The sequence below is a fragment of the Henckelia pumila genome, chromosome 3 (assembly GCF_033568475.1).
Source record: "Henckelia pumila isolate YLH828 chromosome 3, ASM3356847v2, whole genome shotgun sequence".
In the NCBI taxonomy this organism is placed as follows: Eukaryota; Viridiplantae; Streptophyta; class Magnoliopsida; order Lamiales; family Gesneriaceae; genus Henckelia; species Henckelia pumila.
In genome coordinates this window covers 30763004-30789874 of record NC_133122.1, presented here as the reverse complement: position 1 = coordinate 30789874, position 26871 = coordinate 30763004, and the positions used below count along the sequence as shown (strand labels likewise).

Here is a 26871-nt window from a genome sequence, read left to right as displayed (position 1 = left end):
ATGGATCAAGAGCCGAGAAACAATAACAATCATGATCATGTCGATAGTGAAGGAACACAAGCACAAATAATGGATCAAGAGCCGAGAAACAATATTCATGACGACAGTGATGCAAAACAAGCAAAAATGGATGCGCTCGATGAGGATTTGTCGAAGATAGTTGGATTAAGGGATCTGAAACAACAGCTTTGGAAGTTGGCAAAAGGTGTGCTTTTAGACAAAAAAAACGTCGCGCGACGGGGATAAATTTGGGTCCAAGAAAGAAGCCTCACATGGCATTTCTTGGGAATCCAGGGACTGGTAAGACTACCGTGGCAAGAATATTAGGTGATATCCTAGTAGGATACCCCGGGTGGCTATACCCCTGGGTGCCAGGAGGTGATATCCTAGTAGGATACCCCGGGTGGTTATACCCCCGGGTGCCAGGAGTATCTCGGATGATGATATAGCCCAGGGAGTCTAAGCACTCGGGAGACCCCAGGAAGTCTGGGGAGAACCCGGGTAAGAGCAAAAGAAAGCAAAGCTGGGGGGGCCCAAGTTTTCTTTATTCTCAAGGCTAGAAAACAGTCACGTCTGCTTAGAGTGTGTTAGGATCAAATCCCCGACCAAATCATTATGGACCACGCTCCAACGGAGTGGGCTCTTTCCTTAAACTACGGGATGTCTAAATCACACATGATGACCGTCCCATCACCCTAAAAGCCATCAGTTAGCCCATACCCAATAATCATTGAAGGCCCAAGCGGGCCATTATAAAAGCTAAGGGAGGGTTGGATAACAGAGGCAGGACTCACTCTCTCAAATATATTCACCTATCTTTTCCGCCCGGGAGTTTACTTGCCCCCGGGTAGTCATTTTATGATAATCGCATCATTGGCGCCGTCTGTGGGAAAGTAAGTTCAAGGCGTAGATATGACCATCATTGATGATCCAGAAAGCTCTCGTCGAGCAGTGGCCGCAATTCAAAAACAAATGAATGCTATAGTAGACGCCGCGGTACAAAGAGTCATGGCAATGCAGCAAGAAGGAGGAAAGGATGGCCAAGGAAATGTGAATGAAAAAGGATTAGAGGGAAGAGAAGAACAGGAGCCGAGGCCCGAAAAAGAGAAGAGCAGAGGTATACACTTGGAAGAGGAGGGAAACTCACATGCCGGGTCCGCCAATATCACCATGGCGGGGGAGCTGGAGATGCTGAAACAAAAAATACAAAAACTGGAGAACACGGACCCGCGGGAATCTTTGCGGGTCAAAAGTCTGGGTTGTCCTTTCTCCTCGGAAATCATTAGGGAGCCATTACCGATCCATTTCAAATCTGCCAAAATCAAGGAGTATGATGGTAGCACTGATCCAGAGGAGCATGTGTGGGGACCTCGGGTTGCTAATCTCATCTTAGGGTAATTAATGAACAATTAACATTCATTAAACATCAATTAAGAAACCAAGAGCAAAGTAAAAAAAAAAAAATTTAAAAAAAATTCAGTGTCTCGCTCGATCGGTGAAAAACACCCGATCGAGCGAGCACAATTGCTCAGCTCTCGGATGGAACCCAATTTGGCCTCGCTCGATCCGTCAACTTCTGCGGATCGAGCGAGCCAAAAACTCAAAAGTTCTGTTTGCAAAATACAGGGCTCGCTTGATCCGTCAACTTCTGCGGATCGAGCGGGCTCCAAATTCCAGAAATTTTGGAGAAGAGTTTTTGCTGTCAAACTCAATACACTATCAAATCTCATCACCATAATCAATGCAAAACATGGTTTAAAAGATCTGGAACTTGCAACTACATACAAACAAGGTCTCAAGCATTTATACATGTATTTTATTACATCAAACAAGTCGCTAAAGATCGTAAACGACCACAACTATATCAAGTTTCATACATGTATTCCAAAACCAACATAACTAAGGTTTAGTGCTTCTAAAGTTCAAGACACCATCTACAAACCGAGTCCTCACGTGCTAGACTCTCCCAGCTGTCAATGACGTCGATGACTAGCTCCTGCCCCATCTGTTGTTATGCACACATACAAAACAAGACAACAGCCGGATAAACTCCGGTGAGAAACAATTCTCAGTATAACCAACATATAGAAAGCGTTAAATAAATCATCTTGACTCTATTTAAACTCGACTCAACAAATAGAGTACGTAAACGCTTTACAAATGAATTGATTCACATAACTTCAAAGCCATCAAGATTCATAACTGATCTTGACATGGATATCCATCTAACGAGTTTGTAACCGACTCGCAAATAAGGTTAACAGCAACCTTGGCATAGAATCAATTCAATATAGCATCATATCAACTCGAATATAAAGATCCACTACCTGAGATGAATCGACAACATCACAATCAAATCAAAACATAAACAAGTATGTGAGTTTTGCGGGCCAACTCAAAGATAATCATTCTTGAGTTTCAAAGTCCCTACTTCGCGATGTCGTCATTATACCTTCGTTTACTTTGATTCTGAACTCTTCAAATCTGAAAGATACAACCAAAACACATATATCAAACTCCATAGCAATCTATCATTTCAGAAACGAGTCAAAACCATCAAGAATTCATCAATCAATCGCATTTCAAACCTCAACTCTTTCTTCGTTAGTTTAAGTCGGCGTCTTGAGTCGTTTAGCCTTCAAACTCAACTGAAATTGAAGAATAAAAATGCTATAACATTAACATCATCAAGATAACTACTTTAGCTCAGATATAGGCTATCAAAATGATCCAAAAACTCGAATCGACGGCGTAGCGATTCAAAATCGATAACCGACGTAATCCCGAAACCATTTCTAACTTCAAAACCCAATCATACGTATATTCAAGTCAATAACCAGCTGATAATTCATTCAAATCCTCATCTCAATAGCTATAAAAATCGATTAACATGCTGGAATCAAGATTGGATACAAATAACACAAACTCATCAATCCGGTTTCGAGATAAAATTGCATAAACGTCGATAAACATAATCGAAAACTCAACATCTGATATCTGCCCTTTATTGATTTCGAAATCCATATAACACAACATAAAACTTACACGAAATCGAAGCCCTCATCGTAAGGATTCCAGAACAATTTACGGAATTGAAATCGGACAACCGGTTCAAAAGTTACGGCAAATTGAAACTCAAAGTTTCAAAGGAAAAATAAAGAGGAACGGGCTCTGTTCTTGATTTCTGAATTGAGAAAGAATTACACGTGCACATGCTGAGTCTTACAATACAAATCTGATAACTTTCAATCAAAATTGCACTTTAGTCTCTCAACTCTTCAATAATTGCAATTTGGTCCTTGGCCCTTATTTTAATTCAATTTCAATCCTAAATAATTTAAGAATATTAGAATTTAAATCAAAACTCTAAATATCCCCAAATTAAATATACTCGGATTAAAATCAAATTAAATTCGGATTAATTTCTAATTAATCCCGGGCCTTACAGTATGTGACCCGATTTGAGAACGTGGCAATGTTACATTGCTATGGTGATCAAATTAAGTGCAAGGTATTCCTGACTACCTTGGTGGATTCTGCTCAAAGGTGGTTCGAAAACTTGGAAGAATGTAGTATTAAGACTTTCAAAGAATTCAGGGAAGTCTTTTTACAACACTTCAGCAGTAGCAAGCGATATAAAAAGACCACTCTCAGCCTTTTTGAAATAAAGTAGTCAAACGAGGAGTCTCTGAGGGCTTATATTAAAAAGTTCAATAGAGTGGCCCTGGAAGTACCTGCATGTGTGCCGGAAACCAAAATCACCGCTTTCACACAGGGACTTAAAGAAGGAGAATTTTTTCGGTCTTTAGTCAAGAGGGCTCCCCGGTACTTCGAGGACCTCTTGGCTCGAACTGAAAAATATATCAACATGGAAGAAGCCCAGCGGCAGAAGAGGGAAAAAGACAAGAAGGAAGCACACAGGGAGAAAGGAAACCAGAGTAATCTGGGGAGAACAAGGCCGGATCAACCAGGGAGGCTTGCCACCTATGCTCCCCACAGGATAGCTCGGGACCAAGAGATTCATCTATGTGAGGAGAATTTCCAACCGTTGCCTCCAAAGAGGCCGGGAAAATATTGCTCAATACATCGGGTAAACACCCATGACACCAGTGAGTGCCGGAGGCTCATATCAGAGCCAGGACAGTCTGTACCGAAGGAAGCAAGGCACGTGGAGAAAAAGCAGTGGGGACGTCCCTGGGTGCCACGGCTCGACATCACACGGGCCAATAAGCCCGACCCTCCAAGAGCTCGGGAGATGACGCCTCGAAGGCCAGAAAAAGAACCCCGAGAGGGATCTTCTAAAGGAGTGATCAACATGATTTCGGGAGGGTCCACTGATGGGGACTCTAATAGGGCTCGAAAATCTTGGAGTAAAGGGTATCGAGGCCCGGAGACTGGACCCCAGCCCAATCATTACATTTGGGCCGGGGGATTTGGAAGGGGTATGTCTGCCTCACAACGACGCTTTACTTATCCAGGCTCGAGTTGCTAACTATGACGTGAGAAGGGTGTTTGTGGATTCGGGGAGTTCTGTAAATGTCATCTTCCAAGAAGCATTCGAGCAAATGGACTTACAGGGGTGCGAGATCCATCCCGTGAAAACATCTCTGTATGGGTTCGCAGGACATACCGTTAGGCCCAGAGGAGAAGTGTGGCTACCAATCACCCTGGGATCGGGCGATATAAAGAAGACTGTCATGGCCCTCTTTACCGTGGTGGAAGCCCCGTCTTCCTACAATATCATCCTAGGAAGACCGGCCCTGAATGCTTTTATGGTTGTCGCCTCTGCATACCACCAGAAGATCAAATTCCCGGTGGGAAATCAAGTGGGCGAGGTAAAGGGAGATCAGCATTCCTCTCAGCGATGCTATGCGGACACCATCCGAGTGGACAATAAGAGGGCCCGGGGAAAGGAGAGAAGGGATGATCCGCAACAGGAGGAGGTATGCGCAGTGAAGGAATTAAAGGAGGAATATGAGGAGGTGGAGGTAATGCCTGGACAGCCAGGAAGGATTGCTCGGATTGCTCGGATGGCTCGGGGTCTGGAGCCTGCTTTGGCTGAGCAATTGAAAACTTGTCTGGCCCAGAACGCGGATGTATTTTCCTGGTCTCCCAAAGAGCTAACGGGAGTCCCGGCTCATTTGGCTGAGCAAAGTTGAATATCCTCCCGGGATCCCGGCCTGTCAAGCAAAAGAAGAGACACTTTGGAGCAGAGAAGGACAGGGTCATTGCCGAACAAGTCCGGGAGCTGCTGGAGGCGGGGCACGTCAAAGAGGTACAGTTTCCTAGTTGGTTGTCTAACGTGGTGCTGGTACCCAAGATTACAGGAAAGTGGAGAATGTGTATGGATTTCCGAGACTTAAACAAAGCCTGCCCAAAAGACTGCTATCCCCTGCCCCGGATTGATCAATTGGTGGATTCTACCTCCGGTTATAAGCTGCTTTTCTTTATGGATTCCTACCAAGGATACCATCAGATTCCCCTGGCTAAAGAGGACCAGGATAAGGTCAGTTTTGTTACATCGGGAGGAACGTTTTGTTATGTGGTTATGCCTTTTGGATTAAAAAATGCAGGAGCCACATATCAAAGGATGATGGATAAAGTATTCCAAAATCAATTGGGCCAGAATGTGGAGGTGTATGTGGACGATATTCTGGTGAAATCCAGGACCCGGGACCATTTTATTCCTGACTTGGAAGAAACCTTTAGTACCTTGCGAAGGTATGGGGTGAAGCTCAACCCGGCTAAGTGCGTGTTTGGAGTAAAAAGTGGGAAATTCTTGGGATTTGTAGTGACCGAAAGAGGAATAGAGGTAAACCCGGAGAAGATAAAGATCCTGAAGGAGATGCCATCACCCTCCTCCATTATGGAGGTGCAGCGGTTGACCGGAAGAATCACTACCCTATCTCGTTTCATTGCTCGGTCTGCCCATCGGAGTCATCATTTCTTTCAAGTGTTGAGGAGGGCTCAGAGGTTTGGATGGAGTGAGGAGTGTGAACGAGCTTTCCGGGAGTTGAAGGAGCATCTGGCAAATCTGCCTATCTTGGTTAAGCCTGAGCCAGGGGAGAGGCTATGGGTTTATATTTTCACGACAGAGTTTGCTGTAAGCACGGTGCTAATAAAAAAAAGAGGGAGGAGATCAAAAGCCAGTTTATTATGTAAGTCACGCTTTGAAGGGACCTGAGATGCGGTACAGTGAAATGGAAAAGATGGCCCTGGCCCTCATCTTAACTGCCCGAAAACTCCGGCCTTACTTTCTATCTCATCCGGTCACTGTCTTAACCAATAGCCCTTTGGGTCAGGTGATGACTCATCCGGATGTCTCAGGCCGATTGGTCAAGTGGGCAGTTGAGCTAGGAGAGTATGATGTAGAATACAAGCCTCGGGCGGCTATTAAGGCACAAGCTTTGTCTGACTTTCTGACCGAGGTCATCACTTTTGGTCAGGAAGAGGTATGGAGAGTCTTTGTAGATGGGGCTAGCAGTTTGGAAGGAAGCGGGGTGGGGGTAATCCTCATTTCTCCTACTCAGGAGAAAACTAAAGTTGCGATAAGGTTATCTTCTTTCAGATCTAATAATGAAGCGGAGTACGAGGCGGTAGTCTCAGGTTTGAAGTTGGCCCGGGAGGCAGGAGCAGGGCACGTAATTGTGTATTCAGATTCTCAACTGGTAGTGCAGCAAATCCAGGGGGCCTTTAGCATCAGGGAGAAGAGATTACAAGAGTATGTGGGGCTTATCAAGCAGCAGGGAGAGGAATTCTCTAGCTGGAGCGTTGAACAAATTCCCAGGGAGCATAATACTGAGGCGGACGCCCTAGCCCAGATGGCATCATCTCTGACTAGTATTGATAGCCGGGAGGTGATACAGCAGTCCGGATCGGTAATGGCCATAAAAGGAAAAGCAGAAGAGACCGAGAAGGAATCCTGGATGACTCCCCTCACCAAGTACCTTCAAACGGGGATCCTTCCTGAGGATGAGGCACATGCCCGGAAGCTCAAGAGACAGGTAACTCGATTTACCCTGGTTAACAAAAAATTGTACCTGCGATCTTTTCAGGGTCCCTTGCTAAGGTGCCTAGCCTGGGAAGAAGTGGGTTATGTACTTCAGGAAATACATGAAGGCTGCTGCGAAGATCACGGAGGGGTTCTGAGCTTGGCCCGGCGTACCTTGTTAGCAGGATACTGGTGGCCCACCCTGCAACAGGATGTCCGGCAGGTAGTCAAAACCTGTGAAGGGTGCCAAAGGTTTGGGAACTTCTCTCGTAAACCAGCAACAAAGTTACAGACGGTATGGGCCTCTTGCCCTTTTGATCAGTGGGGCATGGACATCGTGGGACCGTTCCCCACGGGCCCCGGACAGAAGAAGTTCTTACTAGTAGCGGTGGATTATTTCTCTAAGTGGGTAGAGGCTGAACCTTTGGCAAGAATCACTGAAGAAGCGGTGTTGGGATTTATTTGGAAGAACATTGTCTACCGATTCGGCTTGCCCCGGAAGCTCGTCTCGGACAATGGGAGGCAATTCCAGGGAAAGAAAATGAAGGATTGGTGCACAGAGATGAAGATAAAGCAGGCATTCACCTCCGTAGCATACCCGCAGAGCAATGGACAAACGGAAGTAACTAACAGGGCCATCGTCCAATCTCTGCAGACCCGACTCTTTGGCGCTGGTAGGAGTTGGGTGGAGGAGGTCCCTGGTGTGCTATGGTCTTATCGCACAACCCCCCGGACGACCACAGGGGAAACACCTTTCAGCCTGGTGTATGGGTCCGAGGCCGTGATCCCAATAGAAATTGGACAGATCTCCCCCCGGGTGAAAGCCTACCAGGAGGGAGAAACCATGGACCGGACGCAAGAGTTAGACCTGATTGAGGAGAAAAGAGAGCGGGCCGTTATTCGAATGGAAGCTTATCGGAGCAGGATAATCAAGGCGTTCAATCAAAAGATCAAACCCCGAGACTTCCAGATAGGAGACTTGGTATTAAAGAAGGTTAACCCGGCAGGAGATGTAAAAAAGCTAGAAGCAAAATGGGAAGGACCTTACAAAATAACTTGAAGGGTAGGGAGGAATGCCTGGTACCAAGAAGACAACCGGGGCAAGGCTCTACAAAGACCCTGGAACACTATGCATCTTAAGTCGTATTATTCTTGAAAATGCAAGCTCTCCTGTAAATTATGTTTCTGCCGGTTATATAAATAAAAAGTATGTTTGTATCTATTGTAAGCATAGAATTTAAGTCCAGGTGATCCTCCACCCTGGCACCCAAAAACCCAGGTGATCTACCACCCTGGTACTCAAACGCCCATGGTAATTTACGAGCAATATAAGTCCAGGTGATCCTCCACCCTGGCACCCAAAAACCCAGGTGATCTACCACCCTGGTACTCAAAAGCCCGTGGTAATTCACGAGCAATATAAGTTCAGGTGATCCGCCACCCTGGCACCCAAAAACCCAGGTGATCTACCACCCTGGTCTTCAAACGCCCGTGGTAATTCACGAGCAATATAAGTCCAGATGATCCGCCATCCTGGCACCCAAACCATGTGATCTACCACCCTGGTACTCAAACGCCCGTGGTAATTCACGAGCAATATAAGTCCAGGTGATCCGCCACCCTGGCACCCAAAAACCCAAGTGATCTACCACCCTAGTACTCAAACACCCGTGGTAATTCACGAGCAATATAAGTTCAGGTGATCCGCCAACCTGGTACTCAAACGCCCGTGGTAATTCACGAGCAATATAAGTCCAGGTGATCCGCCACCCTGGCACCCAAAAACCCAGGTGATCTACCACCCTGGTACTCAAACGCCCGTGGTAATTCACGAGCAATATAAGTCCAGGTGATCCGCCACCCTGGCACCCAAAAACTCAGGTGATCTACCACCCTGATACTCAAACGCCCGTGATAATTCACGAGCAATATAAGTCAAAATGATCCACTACCCGGGAACTCAAGAACTGGTGATAGTTTTAGGCTAAAAGACAAAAGGTTTTCCAAAGCATTAACAAGCCCATAAAAAAGGAGGAATGCAAAAGTAAAAAGATTCTAAAATAAAGAAAAGTCTGCCATTCCTTAAATAAAAGAGTGCTTACAAAATGTAACTTACAAAAAGCATCTACTGGAAAAGAAAAATAAAAGCCTAAAGCCTAAGATCTAGGGCAAGGCTGCTCTCTCCCGAGGTTCCTCTCCCTCGCCCATTGACTCGGAGGGCAGAGAATCAATGGCATGGTTAAGATCAGGAACCCCTCCTGAACTAGCCCGGCCTCTTCATATTGCGCCGCACAAAGATCAAAGCCTTGTGTAAAAAATTCAAAAGACCTATCAATCACTATTTTCTCAAACTCTTTGGAAGACAGGAAAGACTCTTTCCAGTCAGCCTCAGAACTCGAGCATTCCTCCAAAGCTTGAATAGTGTCCAAAGCCAGAGAATGATACAGATCCGCCTCTGTGCGGGCCACGTTCAGCTTATCCTGCATTTTCTCTGCAGAGAGTTGGATTCTTTCCGCCCTTTTTTGAGCCACGCCTTTTTCTTCTTGGGCCCGGTGTAGGTCTCTCGAAGTCTCCTCTAGTTGGGACCGAAGGGATTGAATTTCCTTCGAGTAGCGGTCCTGTGCATCAGTTAGCTTTTTCTTCTACTCCTCCTGCTCTTGAGTAGCCTCCGTCCGGGAGCTCTCTAAAGCAGAGCGCATCTCTGCTTCATGCATCTCCTGTATGCTGGCAGCTCGTAGGCAGAGTTGGGCCATGTGCTCCTCGAAGGCATCAGTCTTTTCTCTTTCTCGGTTAAGGGTGGAGTTCGTCTACTCTAGGGCGCTAGCCAGCATGCATAAATCCTGTAGAAAAGAATAAAAATAAAAACCAAAGGAAGAGAAGGGTGGTGATAAAGCACAAGACCTAGACTCACCATATAGGCATGAGAGATGCCTTCCGAGAACTTGGAGGTAGCGCCCCTCACCGACAGGGACGTTCGTTCGTCGGAGGAAAGCAAACTTTGGACCGCAGCAGCCTTGGAGGAGGTGGTCCCTGTCAGGAATAGGGGAAACCAAGAGTTCCAGGTAGAAGGCTCTATTCGATTTCCCAAAGCACAGCCCAAGTGCTCCATACTGGTCGATTGGGTATCCCAATTCGTTACCAAGGGCATGTTGGAAAACTGGCGTTCAGATCAATCACGATTGATACCCGGTGCAGCGGAAGTTTAAAAATTTTATTATTGAACAATTCCATAGTGTGGGTATCAACCGTTTAACGATTAAATTATAAGTGTGTGTAAAATTAAATAACAATTATTAAATTTTACCTTCAATCTCGAAGCGAGATTATTGGACTCCAACAGATTTCTCTGCTCTTGTTGTCTCTCCCAGGAACTGATGAACTCCTTCAATCAGGTCCACGAATGGAGGTTTAATCCCTCTGATAGATTGCACTAGAAAATCTATCAGAAGTTTTCTGCGAAGAGAATAAACGAATTTGATTCGCTATTCCAGACTGCAATTCAAAATCACAGACCGGAATTTCTCAGAAAGAGAGAGGGAGGGTGTTCGGCCGAAATATTTGAGAGAGAGGCTAGGGTTTCGAAATTTTTCTCTCAAAATTATGACCTGTTGTGTGTAATTTCTGTACTGCAATAACTTATTTATAATGCAGGCCACTAACACCTTAGGGCCCATTAGTCATAAGTTGAGGCCCGACAAGCAAAGCCCGCATGTTCAGAAATTAATATAAAATTCATCGTGACTCCGATTGATAAACCAATTTTACCAATGTGCACAGAAACCATTTCTGCACATTTTAAAGTCAAGATAAATTTTCCTGAATCCGAATTCAGTGGTTTCCAAAAATGTACATCCCTATGTCATTTTAGGAAATCCTACTCCCTTACTCTTATTTAAGAAGTCCAACTTCTTTATTCATTAAATTTAACTCTTTAAATTTAACTATCTCAACGGGGATTAAAACTCCATTACACTGTGTGACCCTCAATGGTTCAGGGATACAGCTAGCCGTGGGCTCACAACTCCTTGTGACTCGGAACAACGATTTCCGACTTGCCCAACGAATCATGGTAAAGCGCCTAGCAACATCGCCCCATGATTCCCTAGGTATCACTGATAGTGCCTACAAGAACCAGTAGATTTTGGTTAGCGTACAGTACGGTCCCTTCATCCATATATCCCGATCGAATCAACAACCATTGGTATATCGAGAGTCGCTCAAGATTCGATAACTATGCAATACATCTTGAAGATCAAATTAGTGACATCGCATGTGCTACTAAGAAACCATTTCTTAAATCACATCAAGTACTCTGGCCAGAGATTCGTCACACTAATATCTTCTCAGATCGCATAGGATATCCACACTCGCAAGTATGTGGTGAATCCTTGACAACAATGCATCGACTCCTATATGTGTTGTAACTGTACCCATTCCCGACACCTGATGACCCCCATAGAGTCGGTAAACGAGTCAAAGTACAGTACTAGCATATAGAGTCTCCATGATGTTTCAAGTAGTAAGGACTAATGGTGTACAACCAAAACCGCGGACTTTATCCACTCGATAAGTGATAACCACTTGGAAAGTCCGGATAGGGTAGTTCGATTATTCATCCTATGAATATCCATTTGCATGCTTCGAACATCTCCATGTTCCCTACCAATGAAACGTGGTACTCCGCATCGCAAAGCTAGTCTCAAACTCGAGCGATCCTTATCCTTATTATCGGACGGCTCAATCGACTAGGAACAGTTTAGAATATACAGTGACTATAAGATGTATTTCATGATAGACATCCCCATGTTCTACCACATCTTACATACACTATAGTATATTCAAGGTCTTTATCAAAACAACAATAGTATATCACAATATAACAATATGAAGAAAGATAAAGTCATTGCCATTAATAAAAGTGTAAATTACATTAAACAAAAGATCGTTTGTACAAAGAGTCATCAAAGCCCATAGCCACAAGTTGGCTCACTGGGCACCCACTCTTTCAGGGCATGTCTTGATTGGCTGGGAGAGTTAGAGAGAAAGAGCCGGGGGTGACAGCGTCTTCCGCGTCACTTAGAATGATCATATCTGGCTCCCGGGTAGCTTTCCTCTTGCGCTGGGATAGAGGTATCTTGTCCTCCAAGTCCTCTGCGAACAAAGACAGATGCGAGTGGGATTCAAACTGGGGAGAAGTCAATCCCATAGCTCGGCCTTCTGAGACTCCCTTGGTCGTAAGAAGAGGCAGAGCAGCGGGAATGGTGGTTTGGACTGGGAGAAGGGTTGGAGGGATCGGCAGACGCTGGGGGCCGGAGAGGATAGCGCGGCTCTCCTCTTCTTCCCTGGCTTTTTTCCTCCTTTCAGCCAAGGCATGAGATTTCTCTTTAGCGGCTTGCCTCTCCGCAGCCCGGCGAGCAAACTCCTCCCTCATCATATCGGACGAATCTGCAGCAAAAGAAGCATATCAATATCAAGATATCTAGAAAGGGATCAAAACAAATAGGAGTAGGAGAATCACAAGTTACCAGGTTGAGCTCCCGGGGCACCGTATGCGTCGATCACCTGGTTAAGGGGATCTTCCACCCGGGTACTCAACCCGTAAGCTATCATATTCTCGTTTGTTAAAAGGACAGGAGAAGAAAAGTTTTTATTGCCAACTAAGGCCAAGCTGCGAACATAAGGCTCCTTGACTTTATAATGGTCAGGGAGCTCAGGTTGCAAGGGGAGACTGGACAAGAACCCGGTCCTAAAAGTAAAAGGGGCCGGGGGACAGATGAAAAAATACCTTTCTTTCCATCCCTTCAAAGAAGAGGGGATATCAGAAAGAAAGAGGGTGTTCAGCCGGGCAGCTAGGGAAAAGGCCCCTTCGTTAAATCGACAGGTAAAAAAATAGTGAAGCACGAGAGGAGTGATAGCTAAATTGTGCATTTTAAAAAGAATGTAAGTGGAGGCCATAATTCGGAAAGAGTTGGGGTGGAACTGGTTGACAGGAACTCTAAAGAAATCGGCAACTGCCAGGTAGAAGGGAGGAATAGGAAATCGAAGACCACTGCGGATTTGGTCTCGAAAGAAGGTATAACAACCTGCCGGAGGGGTGTCGGGGGTGCTCCCTGGTAAAGGGCGAAATTAAGAATACGACAAAGGGATTTCCCATGAGCCGCGCAGTTCCTCCGCAGCACCTTGGGATAGGGTGCTGGGAAGATAGGTATACCAACCTAGGGCTGAAGGGGCAGATGCGAGGGGTGTAGGGTTCTTCACTTTTTTTTCCTTTTCCCTTCACGTGGGAAGACGAAACCGCGGAAGTTTTAGGACGAGAGGTTTTTCTAGAAAAACGGGGCTGGGAAGGAAGAGCAGAGGCGGAGCGAGCATCGCTCGAGCTATCGCTTGGAACTTCGTCTCTGGGCGAGCCTTTGGCATTCGCCCCAGAGGTGGAAGATGTACCAGTAGACATAAGGGAAGGAGGAACTTACAGGTTAAAGAGCAAATAAGAGAGTGCAAAGGAACGAGTGATGGAAGCAGGAGAAAGGCGCAGGAAACCAGAGGACAATCGTGCAAGGAGGAAGACGGTGAGTAAAAGAAGGAAGGGTCACGTGGATTAAATACTCGAAAAGGCCAAAGCAATCTGAGCCGTGTATTTTGAATTGAACGGCACAGATACTCAAAGCGTGCTCCAGAAGCTGAAGCGACCTCTGACAGAATCTCTGACATACGCAGTACGAAGCGGTTAGGGCTGACATAAGGCTAGTGTCACCACCCGGGGGGTTTCGGATACCGGGGTGATATCCTAGTAGGATACCCCGGGTGGCCATACCCCCAGGTGGTACCCTACAACTCGGGTGGTCGGGACAGTGGAGCAAGTCCTAGCCCGACTATCTTTAGGGAGTGTGGTGATATCCTAGTAGGATACCCCGGGTGGCTATACCCCCAGGTGATACCCTACAACCCGGGTGGTCGGGACAGCGGAGCAGGTCCTAGCCCAACTATCTTTAGGAAATGTGGTGATATCCTAGTAGGATACCTCGGGTGGCTATACCCCCGGGTGCCAGGAGGTGATATCCTAGTAGGATACCCCAGGTAGCTATACCCCCGGGTGCCAGGAGTATCTCGGATGATGATATAACCCAGGGAGACTAAGCACTCAGGAGACCCCGGGAAGTCTGGGGAGAACCCGGGTAAGAGCAAAAGAAAGCAAAGCTGGGGGGGCCCAAGTTTTCTTTATTCTCAAGGCTAGGAAACAGCCACGTCTGCTCAGAGTGTGTCAGGATCAAATCCCCGACCAAATCATTATGGACCACGCTCCAACGGAGTGGGCTCTTTCCTTAAACTACGGGATGTCTAAATCACACGTGATGGCCGTTGATAGGAGTCATTTTTGTGCGTTATTTTGCATGTTTTGTGTTTGTTTTGCATTCGTTTCGGTTACGTTGTGTCTGTTCCTTACCATTCTTGTTCTATTTTTTTTTTGTTTTATTGTGTTTGTAGTCACTCCTCTGGTTTATTTATTTGTACTGCAGAAAATCACTAGGAAATGCTGATTTATAGTGAGAAGGTGTTGCATGCATGCGGCCGTGAGGAAAGCAAGAGAAGAACTTTGTATTTCTGGAAAAAGACAAGGCGCTCGGGCGGCACTTTTCTACCGTCCGCGCGCACTCTCGTTTGAAGAAAAACCCTCGAGGCAGAGCTCAGGCGCCCGGACGACTCTTTTCTACCGCTCGGGTGCCTGCACGTAATTTTGGGAAATATTTTATTTTGGGTAATTGGTTTGACGAGGACTCTTGGGCCATATAAATAGGATGTTATTAAACAGTTTTGAGGGTTGGACACACGCACAGACACAGGAGGAGGCGGCTCTGAATATTGAAGATTTCTCATCTCCGTTGGGAGTTTTTCTCTTCATCTTTTCTGAATTTTTATGTTAAGCATTGTTTTTAGATTGAATTTTGTAATGACGTTCAGTAGCTAAACTTATATTTTGTTGGAATCAAGGGGATCCGAACCCCGAAACATTGTAGTGTGATTGAATCACCGGACGTATTGAGATTTGATTTATGTTTATAATTGATTTTATCATGTGTTTTTCTCTATGTTGATGATTAGCTACCCTTAACATATATTCGTAAATTGTGAATTGCTGTCGAGAGATAGGTTCATAATTAGGACGAATGATAGAATCCATGGACTTAAAATATGCATAGAGATATGGTATTTAGTACATGTTGATAGCCATAGACCACCAGGTTGAAAGCTGTAGAATTCATAGAACGCAAAGCAATCGGTCGTGATAAATAATTAGAGAGATTTAATTGTTTCACTGATTTGATTAGTTTGGCATAACCTCAAGAGAGAGTGTCAATGTTACACGGATTTCTGTCAAACTTATGCGCATTAATTAAGTTCCAATCGTCCAGTTCAATTAGGGGAAAGGTGAACCGAAATTCCAACAAAATATTTTCAAATTGTTATTTCTTTTCGTGGCGCAAATTGGTTTCGTGGTTGTGAAATTTAGAATTATTTACATTGAGTTCTTAGTGTTAAATGTTAGATAGAATCCAAAATCAAATTTTTGATACTTTGTGTAGTTAAAAATCAAAGAAACAAATTATTATTGTTTGGTCCCTGAGGATGATACTCGTACTCAGTACATCTTATTATAACTTGAATCGTGCACTTGCGATTATTTCGACTGGAATTGAGAGATTTTTAAAGCAAATTTAAGTGTTAGTATTCCGTCGATCAAGTTTTTGGCGCCGTTTCCGGGTACTATTGAGATTTTAATTTGTTTTATTTGGTTTTTCTATATTACAATTTTAATCACTCTTTTCCATCTGTGAACTGCAGGATTCTCTTGTAGTGCATGCGACACTCATCTGAAGAACTAGTGCCTTTTGATCCAGAAATCGAGAGAACTTTTCACAGAAGAAGAAGAAGGAAACAACAAGAAAAAATGGAAGAAGAACAAGAACAAGAACAACTAGTTTACAGATCCATGATAGATCTCGCCTTACCAAACATCGAAAGTTCTAGACCAAGCATCATCAGGCCAACTGTAGCGGCAAATCACTTTGAGATAAAACCTGCTATTCTTCAAATGATTCAGAACACACTTCAATTTGGCGGGACTGTCATTGATGAACCCTATGTGCACCTCACAAATTTTCTGGAAATTTGTGATACATTCAAGATACAAAGAGTTTCTGATGACGCTATTCGTTTGCGTTTATTCCCTTTTTCACTACGAGATAAGGCGAAAGCATGGCTGGCAAATTTACCTGCAGGTTCCATCATGACTTGGGATGATCTGGCGAAATCTTTCCTCACCAAATACTTTCCACCATCTAAGTCAATGAAACTAAGAACTGACATCACAACTTTTTCCCAAGGAGAACAGGAAACATTTTATGAAGCATGGGAGCGCTACAAAGATCTACTAAGGAGATGTCCACACCACCAATTACCAGACGGTCTTGTGGTACAAACTTTTTATTATGGTCTTTCTCACTCTAATCGTACCATGTTAGATGCAGCTGCAGGTGGAAATTTACTTCAAAAATCGTCAGAGGATGGTTATGAATTAATTGAGGAAATGGCATCTAGTAGCTATCACCCTTTATCTGAAAGGAGTGCAGCCCGGAAATCTAATGGGATTCATCAGGTTGATGCATTCACATCAGTGGCCGCTCAACTTGAAGTCATGAACAAGAGAATTAAGGAACTAAGTATAGGAAACTCTGTGATGCGAGTTCAAGAAGTATGGTGTGAAAAATGTGGTGCAGAACATTTCACGAAAAACTATCAAACATTTTCTCAACCAGAGGGAGTTATGACAAGTCACATGGGGAATCAAAATCTCCCAAGGAATGACCCATTCTCGAACTCCTATAATCCAGGGTGGAGACAGCATCCAAATTTCTCGTGGAGTGGACAGAACAATAAGCCATATGGGAATCAGAACTATGGCAGACAACCTCAAGAAGGGAAATCGAGTTTAGAGCAGATGATGCAGCAATTCATATCATCTACTGAAACCCGGATGCAGAATCAAGATGCTTCGATAAAGAATCTGGAGAATCAGATAGGGCAATTGGCAAAAACAATTTCCAGCAGAGATCAGGGTACCTTGCCGAGTGACACGAAGAAGAATCCGAAGGAGCAGGTAAAAGCAATTGAACTGAGGAGTGGGAAGATAGTAGAGCCTGCACCACAGGTCGAGAAAGAGCCAGAATTGGCTACATCAAAAAGAATTGCAGGTAAGTCATCTATCCCAACACTTTCACCCACTTCACAAGCAAAAATTGTTGTGCCACCACCTTTTCCTGCAGCCCTGAAGAAGGCAAAACTAGATTCTCAGTTTGGAAAATTCCTAGAAGTATTCAAGAAATTGAATATTAATATTCCCCTTGCCGATGCACTGATGCAAATGCCAAGTTATGCAAAGTTCTTGAAAGAGATCCTCTCCAACAAGAGGAAACTGGAGGAGCATGCAATGATTAGTCTGACTGAGAATTGCTCAGCACTGGTGCAAAATAAAATCCCATTAAAGCAAAAAGATCCAGGGATTTTCTCTATCCCTTGTGTGATTAATGATATTCAATTTCATAAAGCTTTATGTGATTTGAGTGCTAGTATAAATCTAATGCCTTACTCTGTGTTCAGGAAATTGAGCTTGGGAGAACCTAAGTCCACCAGAATGTCGTTACAACTGGCAGACAGGTCCATCAAATATCCACGGGGGATAATCGAGGACGTGCTTGTAAAAGTGGACAAATTCATCTTTTCCATGGACTTCGTGGTGTTAGATATGGAAGAGGATTTGGACATGCCACTCATATTGGGTAGATCCTTCCTGGCGACAGGAAAGGCATTAATAGATGTCCAGAAGGGGGAGTTGCTATTAAGAGTGGGAGAAGAGAAAATTTCGTTTACGTTTTTAATGCTTTAAAATTTTCTCAGAATAATGAAGAATGTTTTCAACTGGATGTAGTGGACTCACTGTTATTTGATTATGTGCAGGATACTTTTCAGGAACCATAACAAGCTGCACTTATCTCTGAGCAAGTGGACGTTCTTAGTGATGGAATTGAAGAGATGACCGCATATTTGAATGACAACCAGTCATGGAGAAGAGGTGGAAAGCTTAGACTTAAAGACCTTGGTGACCGGAAGGATTTAGTCCTCCAGAAACCAAGCCTTGAGGAACCACCTACTATGGAATTGAAACCATTACTTGTCCATCTCAAATACATGTTTTTAGGTGAGAATGATAAGTTACCTGTTATAATATCTTCCTTTTTGACAGGTGAGATGGAGGCCAGACTAATGGAGGTGCTCAATAAACACAAGAGTGTGTTTGCCTGGAAAGTGGCGGATATCAAAGGAATAAATCCATCCTTATGCATGCACAAGATTTTAATGGAAGAGAACATCAACCCATTGGTCCAACCACAAAGGAGATTGAATCCAAAAATGCAGGAAGTTGTAAAAGCTGAAACGATCAAACTTCTGGATGCAGGTATCATTTATCCTATATCTGATAGTCCATGGGTGAGTCCGGTGCAGTGTGTACCAAAGAAGGGGGGAATTACTGTCATACAGAATGAGAAAAATGAACTGATACCCACTAGGACAGTTACAGGTTGGCGTGTGTGCATAAACTATAGAAAACTAAATGACGCAACCCGTAAGGATCATTTTCCCCTCCCCTTCATTGATCAAATGCTAGAGAGACTGGCTGGGTATGAGTTTTACTATTTTTTAGATGGGTATTCAGGATACAATCAAATAGCGATTGCACCTGAAGACCAGGATAAAACGACTTTCACTTGCCCATATGGTACGTTTGCCTATAGACGTATGCCTTTCGGGTTATGTAACGCTCCTGCTACTTTTCAGAGGTGCATGACTGCCATTTTTTATGATATGGTCGAAAATTTTTTAGAAATTTTCATGGATGATTTCTCTATTTTCGGTAAATCTTTTGATGCATGTCTGCATAACTTGAATTCTTTTTTAATGAGATGCGAGGAGACAAATTTGGTACTGAACTGGGAGAAGTGCCATTTCATGGTGACAGAAGGTATAGTATTGGGTCACCGAATTTTTGAGCAGGGGATCGAGGTGGACAAAGCCAAGGTGCATGTTATTCAAAATTTGCCTCCACCTACGAGAGTCAAGGGAGTCAGAAGTTTCCTGGGCCATGCCGGCTTCTATCGGCGGTTTATTAAGGATTTTTAAAAAATTTCCAAACCTCTTTCTTCTTTGCTAATGAAAGATGCCTCTTTTGACTTTGATTCAAATTGTTTGCAGGCCTTTGAAGTGTTGAGAGAAAGACTGGTGACTGCACCAATACTCACATCACCAAACTGGAATCTTCCATTTGAAGTCATGTGCGATGCAAGTGACTCTGCTGTTGGCGCAGTGCTTGGCCAACGAATAGACAAGGTATTCAAAACTATTTACTACGCTAGCAAGACTCTTAATGAAGCTCAACTAAATTATGCCACCATTGAAAAAGAGTTGTTAGCTGTAGTATTTGCACTGGATAAATTTCATTCATACCTTGTACTCTCAAAAATCACAGTATACACAGATCACTCTGCTATTAAGCACTTGTTGGCAAAGAAAGATGCGAAACCAAGACTGATTAGGTGGATCTTACTTTTGCAAGAATTTGATTTAGAGATTAGGGATAAGAAAGGTGTTGAAAATGTAGTAGGTGATCATCTATCTAGATTGGAATGCATTGCTGATGGTGCAACAAATGAGATAGATGACATAGATGATTGGTTCCCTGATGAAAATTTTTTTTCCATAGAAAGTTCACCATGATATGCTAATTTTGCGAATTATCTAGTCACAAGCACACTCCCACATAATCTGTCTTTCCATCAGAAATTTTTTTTTTTATCAGATGTCAAGCATTATTTTTGGGAGGAACCGTTTTTTAAAATATGTGCTGACTCAATGATCCGAAGATGTGTGGCGGAAGGAGAAATGCAAAGCATCCTCAGTCATTGTCATGATCGTGAGGTAGGTGGCCATGCTGGGCCAGTCAAAACAGCAGCAAAGGTACTTGAATGTGGGTTCTATTGGCCCAATCTCTTTAAGGATGCGCGCTTGTTTGTATTAAATGCCTTTAAATAATATCATTGAGTGTGAGATATTTGATGTATGGGGAATCGACTTCATGGGACCATTTCCAATTTCTATGACAAAAAAATACATTCTGGTCGCAGTCGATTATGTTTCAAAATGGGTAGAGGCTGAATCTTATGCGACAAATGATGCACAGGTTGTACTGAAATTTTTGAAGAAAAATATTTTTAATCGGTTTGGTACACCTCGTGTAATCATTAGTGATGGTGGCACCCACTTTTGCAATAAACTTTTTGACAAACTCTTAAAAAAATATGGTGTCAAATATAAAGTCTCTACCCCATATCACCCCCAGACCAGTGGCCAAGTGGAAGTGTCCAATCAAGAAATCAAACAGATTTTGGAGAAAAGTGTGAGTACTAATCGGAAAGATTGGGCACTTCGACTTGATGATGCCTTATGGGCCTATAGGACCGCGTTTAAATAACCTATAGGCACTTCCCCTTATAGACTGTTATTTGGAAAGACATGCCATTTACCTGTTGAGTTAGAACATAGAGCATATTGGGCTACTAAGACCCTAAACTTTGAATTTGCTGCTGCAGGTGAAAAGAGATTGTTGGAGCTTAATCAACTCGAGGAATTCCGCGACAGTGCATATGATATGGCGGTTTCATACAAGGAACGAACCAAGAGAATACATGACAGGCGCATTCGTCAGCGGGAATTCAAGGAAGGAGATGTTGTCTTGCTATTCAACTCCCGGTTGAGGCTGTTTCCCGGGAAACTGAAGTCTAGGTGGTCAGGCCCCTATAAAATCACCAGAGTGTATCCATCGGGGGCCATTGCGATCAAAGATGCCAGAAACAAGTCTTTTACGGTCAATGCTCAAAGGCTTAAGCACTACGTGGGGGGTGACATTGATTACATGCCGGTCATCACCACATTGACTGACCAAGACTAGTTTGGGGAGGAAGAAAAGTCAAGCTCTCGACTTTAAATTGAGAACTACATTCTACTTTCTCTTTTATTTAATTTTGTTTTTGTTTGTTTTAGTTTTAGTTTTAAAAAAAAAAAATAAAATTGGATGCGCTAGGACGGTTGTTTTTCACCGCCCGGGCGCATCCCTTCTATTTTCATTTTTTTTTCAAAAAAGGGGGATGCGCCCGAGCGGCTATTTTCTGCCGCCCAGGTGCATTCCTTCTGTTCAGTGTTTTAAAAAAAAAGGGGTGCGCCCGAGCGGCTGTTTTCTACCGCTCGGGCGCATCGCGCAGACTCAGAAAAAATAAAACCTGATCCCCCTTTCGTTCTTTTACAATTCCCTTTCTAATTCCTCTTCCTAACCCTAATCTCTCTCGCCGTCTCTCTCTCTCACTCCATACTTCTCTTTGTTCTCTCCAATTCACAGGTCCATCAATTGATTCTTCAAGTTTCGTACACCATGGCGCCAAAGAAACAAAAGATTGCCACTTCTAGGGCTACCCCATCCAATATCATATATGGGAAATTCATCTCGGAAGAAGCTAAGGAGAGGTATGAGGCGGCCAAATCTAATAGGAATCCAATTGCAGATAGGGGATTCAATCTCTCCGAAGAACGCACTGCCTCCCTTGGCATCGTGGCTCGAGGATGGACCAAATTTTGCCTACAACCTCTAGCGGCGATTGTCCCCTTGGTACGAGAGTTCTACGCCAATGCCATCGAGCGTACAGATAGAACGGTTTTCGTGCGGGGTAAGATGGTTTCTTTCACTCCTGCCGCTATTAATGATTTTTTGGAAACTCCAGATGTGGATGATAGCCAATTTCAAGAATTTAAGGCTAACCCGGATTATAATGAAATTACTAATGTTCTGTGCTATGATGGAAACTTTTGGAAAGACTCAGTGAAATTTGTGTCTTTTAAAGAAAAATATTTGCGGTTGGAATCGACCTTGTGGTATGCTTTTCTGACTCACAGATTAATGCCGGTATCCCACACCAATGAGGTGGTGATGAGCAGGGCGGTGCTGCTGTATGCCCTGCACAAGCAATGGCCGCTCAATGTCGGACGGATTATCAACCGAGAGTTGTACACGTCCATTCGCACTTCCAACATTGCGATATTCTTTCCGACCATTGTTTTTACACTTTGTGTGCGAGCTGGTGTCCCAACCAGGTACGATGAAGAATGGTTGCACCCAACGCAGGAGGTGGATGAAACTATTTTGAGGGCGAAAAAGTCGTTCCGACTTAGGGAGTTTACATCTGATGGCCGGGCACGTTCTGGACCCGGTCAATCATCGAGGAATGTGCTTAAGCCACCCCTGCTCGACGCACCATGAATGAGACACTGAGAGAAATTTCTGCCTGGGTGCAACACATGGATAAATTCCAGGAGGTGAATGCAGCCCACAACGAATCTACCAATTCCATGATGCGAGGGCTGCTCGCAAATGCTGGGATGGACCCTGCAGCTTATCCAGTTCCACCGCCATATCCTCCGCCCTTCCCATTCCAATATGCTTCGCTGCTTCGGGATCTGCCCGAAGACCTCGATGAGGAGGATTCTGATTCAGACCAGGGGAGTGATTAGTGTTTTTTGTTTTTATGTTTCTTTTTGTGTTTTTAGATTTGGTGGTGTCAAGTAGCATTGGGGACAATGCTCATCTTTAGTTTGGGGAGGTTGTGTCTTTTGTGTTTTCATTCTATTTTCATGCTTTTTGTTCGTTCGAGTCGTTTGTACTGTTGTTGCAAGTGTTGTGAATGAAACCAAAAAGCCAATGATAAAAAAAATAATAATTTTTTTTTTAGTTTTGAATCCATGATCATCTTCTTTGCTTGACAAATAGTTTTGAACTAGTACAACCAAGTCGATGAATAGATCTCTAAATACTCTGTGAGGTATACTTGAATCTGAAGTTGAAACATACAAACTTGGATATGATTGAAGCAATTTGTTTGATCTTTGGGCTTAAAATTTTTCGTGAATTATCCTTAGATGCCCAGTTGAGCCTTCACGTTTATATGAGCACGAGAGGTGCATAATCTGAAGCTTGTTTTGGTGTAATCATCGCTTACTACTGATGATTCTCTGTTATGCACTGATTGAGATCTGTATGAGTTAACTGTGAATTGAAATTTGTCTAGAACAAGTTCAAACATCCCTTGAGGCACAATACAGGTATACTGTGATTTAGGAGTGATATAGGCAATTCTTTCTGAATTATGTCTGTGCCTTTCAAACCACCCTTGGCTTAATGTGTCCCTAGTGCCTAATTTGAGCTTAATAGAAAAAGAATGGCATGCGTGAAAACGTGTGGTAAACCCCCATTCGACTTTGTTCAATATCCTATAACTTCTACCCATAGCTTAAACACTCATTCCTACCTTGTGGGGAGTAAATTGAATGTAGTTTATTTTTGTTTATGCTCCGAATGAAAAATTGAGATTGGAATGGTGTGTTGGTTGTGTTCAGTACAAAAGAAAAAAAAAAGTGGTGAAAAATAAAGAAAGAAAAGAATGTTGGCAGAAGGCAAGTGAAAGAAAAGAAAAATTTGAAAATCAATGAATGAGAAGAGGTGCAAATTTGTGAGTCAAAAGGAGTAGACTGTAGAGAATGATAATCATTTACTCCCTCTTTGAATTTTTGTCCTTCATTTGGAGCCATTAACCTAGCCTAGCATTATAAGCCGAATAAGAACTATTGACCGAGTTACAGTTGCCCAATATACTAGTGGAGAGGGGTTGTAGGAATTTTGCTGATGGACTGTTGATAGACACGGTTAATGAATGTGGATTCTTGACCAAAACACGCACACACTATTTTTCGTTGAGTTATACCAGTCGTGAGTGTGTGTATCATTGAATGTTTCTAAATCTTGATCCCAGTATAACTGAAAAAGTCCTTATGATCTTAGAATGTGTGAATAGAATTCGAAGTAGAGTATTCCAAAAACGGAGTTGTGAGATTCTTAAGTTTGCAAGGTTTGCTAGTTATTGTTAAATTTTTTTGTTTTAAAAGGTCAGCATGTTGATATGATTGGATTGGTTTCTGTTGGAAAAAGTTTTGAGGCTTGAGAAGGTTGATTTTACCTACTTGTGTCGTCTTTTTGTTGTTTCTGCATGTTAGAATTGTCACCTATTTTTCTCGAGGGCGAGCAAAAGGTTAGTTTGGGGAGGTTGATAGGAGTCGTTTTTGTACGTTATTTTGCATGTTTTGTGTTTGTTTTGCATTTGTTTCGGTTACGTTGTGTCTGTTCCTTACCATTTTTGTTCTGTTTTTTTTGTTTTATTGTGTTTGTAGTCACTTCTCTGGTTGATTTATTTGTACTGCAGAAAGTCACTAGGAAATGCTGATTTATAGTGAGAAGGCGTTGCACGCATGCGGCCGTGAGGAAAGCAAGAGAAGGACTTTGTATTTCTGGAAAAAGACAAGGCGCTCGGGCGGCACTTTTCTACCGCCCGCGTGCACTTTCATTTGAAGAAAAACCCTCGAGGCAGAGCTCAGTTGCTCGGGCGGAACTTTTCTACCGCCCGCGCGCACTCTCGTTTGAAGAAAAACCCTCGAGGCAGAGCTCAGGCGCCCGGGCGGCTCTTTTCTACCGCTCAGGCGCCTGCACGTAATTTTGGGAAATATTTTATTTCGGGTAATTGGTTTGACGAGGACTCTTGGGCAATATAAATAGGATGTTATTAAACAGTTTTGAGGGTTGGACACACGCACAGACACAGGAGGAGGCGGCTCTGAATATTGAAGATTTCTCATCTCCGTTGGGAGTTTTTCTCTTCATCTTTTTTGAATTTTTATGTTAAGCATTGTTTTTAGATTGAATTTTGTAATGACGTTCAGTAGCTAAACTTATATTTTGTTGGAATCAAGGGGATCCGAACCCCGAAACACTGTAGTGTGATTGAATCACCGGACGTATTGAGATTTGATTTATGTTTATAATTGATTTTATCATGTGTTTTTCTCTATGTTGATGATTACCTTAACATAGATTCGTAAATTCTGAATTACTGTCGAGAGATAGGTTCATAATTAGGACGAATGATAGAATCCATGGACTTAAAATATGCATAGAGATATGGTATTTAGTACATGTTGATAGCCATAGACCACCAGGTTGAAAGCTGTAGAATTCATAGAACGCAAAGCAATCGGTCGTGATAAATAATTAGAGAGATTTAATTGTTTCACTGATTTGATTAGTTTGGCATAACCTCAAGAGAGAGTGTCAATGTTACAGGGATTTCTGTCAAACTTATGCGCATTAATTAAGTTCCAATCGTCCAGTTCAATTAGGGAGAAGGTGAACCGAAATTCCAACAAAATATTTTCAAATTGTTATTTCTTTTAGTGGTGCAAATTGGTTTCGTGGTTGTGAAATTTAGAATTATTTACATTGAGTTCTTAGTGTTAAATGTTAGATAGAATCCAAAATCAAATTTTCGATACTTTGTGTAGTTAAAAATCAAAGAAACAAATTATTATTGTTTGGTCCCTGAGGACGATACTCGTACTCAGTACATCTTATTATAACTTGAATCGTGCACTTGCGATTATTTCGGCTGGAATTGAGAGATTTTTAAAGAAAATTTAAGTGTTAGTATTCCGTCGATCAGCCGTCCCATCACCCTAAAAGTTGTCAGTTAGCCCATATCCAGTAATCATTGAAGGCCCAAGATGGCCATTATAAAAGCTAAGGGAGGGTTGGATAACAGAGGCAGGACTCACTCTCTCAAATATATTCACCTATCTTTTTCTTCCGGGAGTTTACTCGCCCCCGGGTAGTCATTTTATGATAATCGCATCATTAGGGAAGCTGCTACATTATGTGGGAGTGCTTTCTTCCGATACCATGATAGAAGTGAGAAGAACGGATTTGGTGGGGGAATATATAGGCCATACTGGGCCAAAGACTAGAAAGAAGGTAAATTAATTATATATATATATATCGATCCTCCTCGAGTTTGAACAACTCAGGAGCTTAAAGTTCAAGTCTTTGTCTATATGTTTAATATGTCGATACTAATTGTACAGATAGAAGAAGCCATGGGTGGTATTCTTTTCGTCGATGAAGCATACCAGTTAGCACCCGCTCGGAGTGGATCAAGCCGTGTTGATTTTGGTGTTGAAGCTTTGGAAGAGATCATGTCTGTGCTAGAAGATGGAGATCTTGTGGTGATCTTCGCGGGTTACAACGAACCAATGAAACAGGTGTTTTCGTCCAACGAAGGATTCTGCAAAAGAGTGACACACCATTTCAAGTTTGAGGATTATAGCAACCAAGATCTTGCTGAATTGCTGACGTTAAAGATGACAAGACAAGATGAAATGAGTCGATTATACGGGTTTAAGCTGGACAAAGGGTGTACTTTAGATGCCGTGGTTTCAGTGATGGAGAAGAACAGCAATGAACAGCTGAGGAATAAAATGGATGGGGGATTGGTGGATCATATATTGCTGAACAATGCGAGAGAGAACTTAGATTCCAGGCTCACTTTCGACTCCAAAGGTGATGACTTATTTACCATCAGGATGGTGGATTTAGAGGCTGGACTTAAGCATCTGTCACAACAGGCCGTAAAAGTCTGGTTAGGAGACAAACAAGCTATTATATTTCATTAATTTGCTTCTTTAAACCAAATATTATTTTGTGTTATTTAGTGGCCAGCTATCATGTAGCTAGCCATCTTTATTCCACTGATAGCGCATATATCTGAATATATATATCTATCTCCTTTATATATATATATATATATATATATATATATATATATATATATATATGAATTGTATGAATA

The 26871-nt window shown here is 43.0% G+C and overlaps 1 non-coding gene and 1 pseudogene across 1 annotated transcript; one reads left to right on the top strand and one right to left on the bottom strand.

Annotated features, from left to right (window-relative positions):
* Positions 1-26695, top strand: LOC140888381 (protein CfxQ homolog; annotated as a pseudogene).
* On the bottom strand, positions 16338-16444 carry LOC140893973 (small nucleolar RNA R71). The gene has a single exon (XR_012153531.1). It is a non-coding gene; the product is annotated as a small nucleolar RNA R71 (small nucleolar RNA).
* Positions 26696-26871: the final 176 nt, after the last annotated feature.